Here is a 7,812-nt window from a genome sequence, read left to right on the forward strand (position 1 = left end):
CGATACCCATGGTCTGGTATTGCGATATCCTCGTGAGTGTTGACTTGGGGGAACCCTTAGCAGTTGGATATCGTGATACCCATGCTTAGATATCTCAATATCAGTGTGAAGGGCCTTAATCATCTTCAATTCATCATTGTCCAGTGTATCACGTGTCACATCAAAAATTTGGTGAATCAAATAAGTAGACAAGTAGATATGAATGTTATCTATTTTGGCGCACTATTGTAGTATAGTCTGCCATTTTTTAGAATTTTGGCAAGTTAAAATCCTGGTGCTTAATGTATCTGCCTATGTAGTATCTAATGATTTTATCTCGAGTTGTTTTCTAATTGAAGAAAGAGACGGTAACCGAAAGTTGTAGAGGAAGTTGTGCATGACGTGCATGACGTGCTTACCCAATATAAGAGAAAGTTGTAGAGGATTAAATCATCTTTTAGAACATGTCTTATGAGAGTTATCACCAAAGGTATGATACAACAGGTTTGCTCGAACACTGTGCAAATGGGTCCTGCAATGGGATTGGTTAAGAGTCAACTGAATGGACTTGACTAGTCAAATAGTATCTGCATATGTATTTCCTTTTCATATTTTTCTTGACTTTGGTAGGGCAATTAAGGGACAATTTCTGTAAACATTTGACACTTGTCAAGATCTACTAAGAGAGAACTAAGTATATATATAGTAATAAGGGAAAATTCAAATAGTTTTTCTTTTGTTCTACGTTTTGGTTATTCTTCTTAAACCTAAATTTTCTCTTCTTCGATAAATTGGAAGCTAAGGTTTTTGGGTTAAACGGTGGATGTTTCAACCTCTTGGTAAGTCTGATAGCTCTGCATGTTATGATTTGGAAAGACTAAGGATGTTAAAAGACATAAATACAATATGAAGTGAATAGCAGACCCTGCATGGGGGTCGTATATGATTAATATATTAGTAAATTTTCTGAAAATGGGGTTTTAATGGAAATTTCATGTCATTTTAAGCATTTGTTGTTGTTGGTTCGAGAAGAACGATCGACTTAGGAACTCTGAGTTGCAACAAAGGTAAGTTTCAGGTGAGTCCCTAGTTTCTACCCCTGCATGTCATTCTAATAGAATCTTCATATGACTGATGTTCCTGTAATGGTGCATGTCTCTTAAGGTAACTGAATGTATGTGTGTGAGCCTTATGAAGCATCTGCATGAGTGAAATTGTATGATGTGTGGTATGCGTGAGTGTAAGTGTTTTCTAGGAAATAGTTATATGTTTGTACATGAAGCGTATACTGTGTTGATTGAACATGATAATGTGTGGTAAGCATGCATGAAAATATGATTTTGTTATAGGTATGAGTGAAGTCTATATGAATGTGTACTTATGCTATATGTATGATCTGTGGTTGAGAATGTTAGAGAAATAGGGGTTCGATGGAATGTCAGTATATGACGTGATATATGTAATTATGGATGTGATGCCTTCGGTAGGATAACTATGATGCTAACCAGACTGGCAGATCACATCATGAAGATATATGTAAGACTAAGTGGTAGAAACCCATGGCATTATATGACAATATTCATGGTGTAGCCTCCAGTGAGATGAAAATGGAACTGGCAGAACACAACATGAAGATATGTGTAAGACAATGTGGGAGAAGCTCCATGGCACCCACAGAGATGGTTTGCCGAACAATAAACACAGAATTCTCTAGAAAGCTTGTGTGGCATATTCTGTGATGCATTTATGGCACATTTGTGGCGTATTATGTGATGCCTTTGTGGTGTATTTTGTAATGCCCTGGAGGCGAAATCTGGTTAACCATCTTTGTGGTAAGATTTTGGTAAGCTTTGAGACTTCTCCTCTGGCTAACTCTATGGTAGAGATCTGGGTAAGTTTGAAGATATCCCTGTTTGGAGAGCCTTGTGACGAAATTTTAATTTTCCTTAGGAGTATTTCCTGAAAGAGTTTTCAACAATTTTTCTGAAGAGTGAATCCGCCTTAGTAGCTCGTCAGTCCAAAGAACTTGACGTATTCATAATATTGGGTGGTCTAAGCCGTCCTCCAAACTTGGGCATTCTCATGAAATGTAACATTGTTGTCTAAGATTCCATGGGATGGCTTAGAATATATCATCCATTAGAATAAGTTGTGGTCTGGGTTGATTTTAATATATGATCTAACTGGTATTCTGAGAGCTGCTAAATCCAGTATGAGAATCTGCCAAAGGTAGGATCCGTATAAGGTGCATCTTAAAATAATAGTTAGTATAAGTATCCGCCAAGAAGTACACCATCTTGGGTGAAGTGTTCAACACTTGTCTATGTGAGAATCTGTTGAAGGTAGATTCTGTATGAATATCCTTCTGAGGAATGCATCCATTTTCTGAAGAGCAAATGAGAACTGTATTAAGTGGTGCAATTTGTAATCTGCCTAATGAGTGAATTGCATATATGGTGGTCAAGTATGGGTATTGGTGTATAGGTATGCACCTGATATTAGGAAAGTATCCGCCAAAGACTAAAAAGAAATCCAGAATCTTCAAGGTAAGGAATTCAACAATAAACATTCAAAGGTAACCTGGATTAAAATTCACTAAGTTCGTTTATACTTACAAGCGTCTATTTATGACTCAGGTTCTGATTAAAGAATTGGTACGCTAGGATGGACCAAGCTAGGAATGTGCCAAGGAGGCAGTTTGAGTAGCAATATTATACATATAGAGGACACTATAGAAATATGGCAAATTGTATCTTACGCCATGTATGAGTTTGTCTTTAACAAGGTTTTAACTTGTAATGACTTGTATACAACATTTAAAGTTTTCTTGTATTTAACAAACACTCCCTTTAAATAGTTGTTAAGAAGTTGTTGTAATTGGGTTACACCAATTTTTTTTTTGTTGAGTGTGAAGTCCTGTAGCACCTAGTATCCGGATCCGGTAATTTGGGTCAAGTACAGGGTGTTACATCACAACTTTCATTCTTCGATGTCATGATACTCTCCTTCTAGGTGATGTTTTTACTCATGTTCGGGCCGTCGATGACTCTCTACAACACTCAACCAACCATTAGGTCCTCGATGGCACATTTGACCATTTTGGGTCTCAAATGTAGTAAAAACACAACATTTCATTTATTAAGCCAAAAATGAAAACTAAATAAAAACATGACAAAAATATATAAATTGCTCAAAAATAAGCTCAAAAAGTGTAATGGGGAGCCTAATTTCATACGTCAATTTACGGCAGGTCAAACTCCCCCACACTTAAGTCTTTACTTGTCCTCAAGCAAACACACAAAACATGCCTAAAAAACGTTGAACAATGAATGGATTTGACATGTAACAACCCAATTTTCAATGGTTTTAGAAATGGTGGTTTTGGGACCACAACTCTAACAAGAAAGTCAGTAAATATTATTAATTTAATATTTAGGAACATTTAGTAAAGTCATATTAAATTTTAGTTAAGAAATTTAAATGTTTGAATCGTTAATTAAGTAAATATGATAGTGTGATAATGTGATGTTTACTGACCTAAACTAATTCTGATTTTTCATTTTGATTAAAGATGTCGTCCAACTTAGCTAATACCAATGAAGCTGAGAGTAATGCTGAAGCCTCTATTCAAGGGGTAGCCCATAGTAAGCCTGTTTCTAAGGGCCGATGAAGTGAGGCACGAGAAGCTTTCTTCCATATGATGTCTGAATGGTTTTTGATTTTATAAAAATGAATCTGATGGCTCAACAACCCATACCCCAACCAGTTCTTCCTATTCCTCAAGGTTCTAAATAGGCACGTGTGAACTTGCCTCCAATAGGTAAAATTCGTAAATATAGGGCAAAAGAATTTTATGGTACAACTGAAGACGACCCAGAAAAAGCTTAATTCTAGTTAGAGAATACTATTTGAGTGTTTGATGAGTTGTCTTTTTCTTCTAGTGATTGTTTAAAATGTGCGATACCTTTGTTAACAGACTCAACGTATTAGTGGTGGAACACTCTAATAGAAGTGGTAGGAAAGATCGCGTAACCTGGGATTTCTTTCAAACTAAATTAAAAAAGATATACGTCAGTCAAAGTTATCTTGATAGGAAGAGGAAAGAGTTTCTATAATTGAAACAAGTTCATAAAACTGTAGCTGAATACGAAAGAGAATTCGTATGACTTAGTAAGTATGCTCGTGAACGTAGTCCAAATAAATTCGTCATGTGTACCTGATTTGAAGATGGTTTGAACAAATATATCAAATTGCTCGTCATGATACTTGAGTTAAAAGAGTTTGTGATTTTAGTGGATCGGGCACATAAGGCTGAAGAACGTAGCAAAGCAAAAAGCAAAGCGAATTCAAAGGTCTAAGACACGGGTAAACGACTAGTGGGGAAATCTTTTTCTTCTACAACGAAGAAAGTGAGAGAATCTTACAGTCGTATGTCAGCTCCATCTGGATTTTTAAGGAGAGACTGAGGAAAACAAGTTAGATCGAGGCCCTAGGCTACCTCTGTAGTTAGTGTTGGTAGTGTTCATAGAGTCAACAAGCTCAAATGCCAACTTTGTAACAGAAGACATTTCCTTTGAGATTTGATAGAGAAAAAGCCCAAAGTGCTCGATCTGGGGGTACACCATCTAAGGGTAGACCGTCGAAGAATAGTGGTATTATGGGAAATAGTAGAAGTGGAACGAAAGAGTTTGCGATTTGGTCAGAAGCTTGGGCATCAACTAGAGCTTACGCAATTCGAGCTCGTGAAGATGTTGCAGCACCTGATGTGATTGTTGGTACATTTTCTCTCTTTAATGTTAATGTTTATGCTCTAGTTGACCTGGGGTCAACACATTCATATATATGCACTACTCTTGTGTCAGATAAGAAAATACTAGTAGAGTCGACTGAGTTTATAGTCAAGGTAACTAGTCCGTTAAGCTTTTATGTGTTAGTTGATAAAGTGTGTAAATATTGTCCATTGAAAATTCGGAATTGTGACTTTCCGGCTGATTTGATGTTATTACCTTTTGATGAATTTGATGTTATTCTCAGCATGGATTGGTTGAATTTGCATGATGCCTTTGTGAATTGTAGATGAAAGTAGATTGTATTGAAATGCCAGAATGGTGAAACAATTAAGTTGAATCAGACAGATTTGGCAATGCTGCCAATATTATTACTGCTTTGACAGCCCAAAAATGTGTCTGAAAAGGGTGCGAAGCATACCTAACATATATTTTAGACACAAAACTTTCAGAATCAAAGTTGGAATTAGTTCCAACTATTTGTGATTTTGCGGATGTATTTTCAGAAGAGTTGCTAGGGTTACCGCCAGTCAGAGAAGTTAAATTTGTTATTAAATCGGTACCAAGAACTTCTCTGATATTGATTGCTTCATATAGAGTGACACTAGCTGAGTTAAGAGAGTTGAAAACACAATTTCAAGAGTTTTCAGATAGAGGATTTGTTTGGCCTAGTTTTTCTCCCTAGGGTGCGCCTGTTTTATTTGTTAAGAAAAAGGACGGGTCGATGAGGTTGTGTATTGATTATCGAAATTTATATAAAGTCACAATTACGAACAAGTATCCTTGCCTCGTATTGATTATGTATTTGATCAGTTGAAAGGTGCGATAATATTTTCAAAAATTGACCTTCGCTTGGGATATTATTAACTTCGAGTTAAAGATTCAGATGTACCAAAAACAGCTTTTAGATCCAGGTACGGGCACTATGAATTTTTGGTTATGCTGTTTGATTTAACAAACACCTATTTGATGAATAGGATATTTCGGTCGTGTTTAGATAGATCTGTGGTACTTTTCATCAATGATATACTAATTTACTCGAAAGATGAGACCGAACATGCCCGACATTTGAGTATTATTTTACAGGCTTTACGTGATAAGTTATTTGCAAAATTTAGTAAATGTGAGTTCTGGCTTCGAGAAGTCGGGTTTTGGGTCACGTGGTGTCTACAGATGGAAGTAGAGTGGATCCAAGTAAAATATCAGCTATTTTGGACTGGAAACCTCTGCGAAATGGCATTGAGATTAGAAGTTTTCTAGGTTTGGCTGTATATTAATGATGTTTCATAAAATGTTTTTCGATAATTGTTTCACCATTGACAAAGCCATTTCAGAAAGATGTGAAGTTTGTTTGGTTCGATAAATATCAGTGGAGTTTTGATCAATTAAAAGCAATGTTAACTGAAGCCCCTATATTAATTCAGCCAGAGACCGGTAGAGAATTTGTGTTTTACAGTGATGCTTCACTTAGCAGTTTGGGCTATGTTTTGATGTAAGAGGAAAAACTTGTAGCTTATGCCTTTCGACAGTTGAACCGCACGAGAAAATTACTCGACACATGACTTAGAGTTTGCAACTACTGTTTTTGCCTTAAAATTTTGGTGACACTACTTATGCGGGAGAAAATGCCACATTTTCATGGATCATAAGAGTTTAAAATACTTGATGTCTCAAAAAGAATTGAATTTGTGACAGCATAGATGGTTGGAGCTGATAAAAGATTATGATGTGATTATCGACTATCACCCAAGAAAAGCAAATGTTGTTGCAGATGATTTAAGTAAAAAATAATTAGTTTTTTTTAGAGCTTTAAATACTCATTTGATGCTTGTTGATGACGAATATATTTTAGTTGAACTAAAAACTAAACCGATATATGTGCAACAAATCTATGAAGCTTAGAAAACTGATCCTCAGTTGATTGATAAACGAGGACAGATTGAAGAGTCATCAGATTCAGATTTTCACATTGGTATAGATGATAGTTTGTGTTTTTGAAACAGAATATGTGTTCCAAGGAATTTTGGAGTTAAATAGAACATTCTACAGGAAGTTCACAACAGCAGTTACTCGATTCATCCTGGTAGTATTAAAATGTATAATGTTTTGAAATAGATGTACTGGTGGTCAACTATGGAACGTGAGGTCTCAGAATTTGTATCGAAATGTTTGGTTTGCTAGTAAGTTAAAGTCGAACATCAATTATCTTTTGGATTAATGTAGCCTGTTATGATTCCAGAGTGGAAATGGGAATGTGTTACCATGGATTTCGTGTCAAGATTGTCATTGTCTCTGAGGAAAAAGGACACCATTTGGGTTTTTGTGGATCGTTTGACGAAATCTGCACATTTTACTTTAGTGCATATGGGTTATTCACTGAAGAAATTGGTAGAGTTCTGTGTTGCTGAGATTGTCAGATTACGCGGGGTGTCGTTGTCAATTATTTTTTATCAGGACCCACAATTTACTTCTAGATTCTGGAGTAAGTTTCATGAAGCACTGGGAACTAAGTTGCATTTTAGTATTGCGTTTCATCCATAGATAGACAACCAATCTAAACAAGTGATTCAGATACTAGAGGACATGCTCCGTTGTTGTATTCTAAAATTCGAAGGTAGCTGGGAGAAATTTCTTCCATTGGTTGAGTTTGCGTATAATAATAGTTACCAGTCAAGTATTAAAATGGCCCTGTATAAAGTAGTGTATGGTCGAGAATTAAGTGAAAAGAAGATTTTTGGAGCCAATCTGATCCGTAAAACCAAATAAAAAGTTAAAGTGATACGAGATTGTTTAAAAGCTGCTTCCAATCGTCGTCTTATACGGATTTGAAAAAAAAGGATATTAAACTCTAATTTGATGACAGAGTGTTCTTGAAAATATCGCATTGGAAGAAAATTCTTCGATTTGGCCATAAAGGAAAGCTTAGTCCGCGTTTCATCTGGCCGTAAAAGATTATTAAGAGACTTGGGTCGGTAGCTTACCATTAAACCTTACCATCAGAGTTAGAGAAAATTTATAATGTTTTTCATGTGACAATGTTGCAACA

This window comes from Gossypium hirsutum, chromosome D02 (genome assembly GCF_007990345.1).
Source record: "Gossypium hirsutum isolate 1008001.06 chromosome D02, Gossypium_hirsutum_v2.1, whole genome shotgun sequence".
NCBI lineage: Eukaryota > Viridiplantae > Streptophyta > Magnoliopsida > Malvales > Malvaceae > Gossypium > Gossypium hirsutum.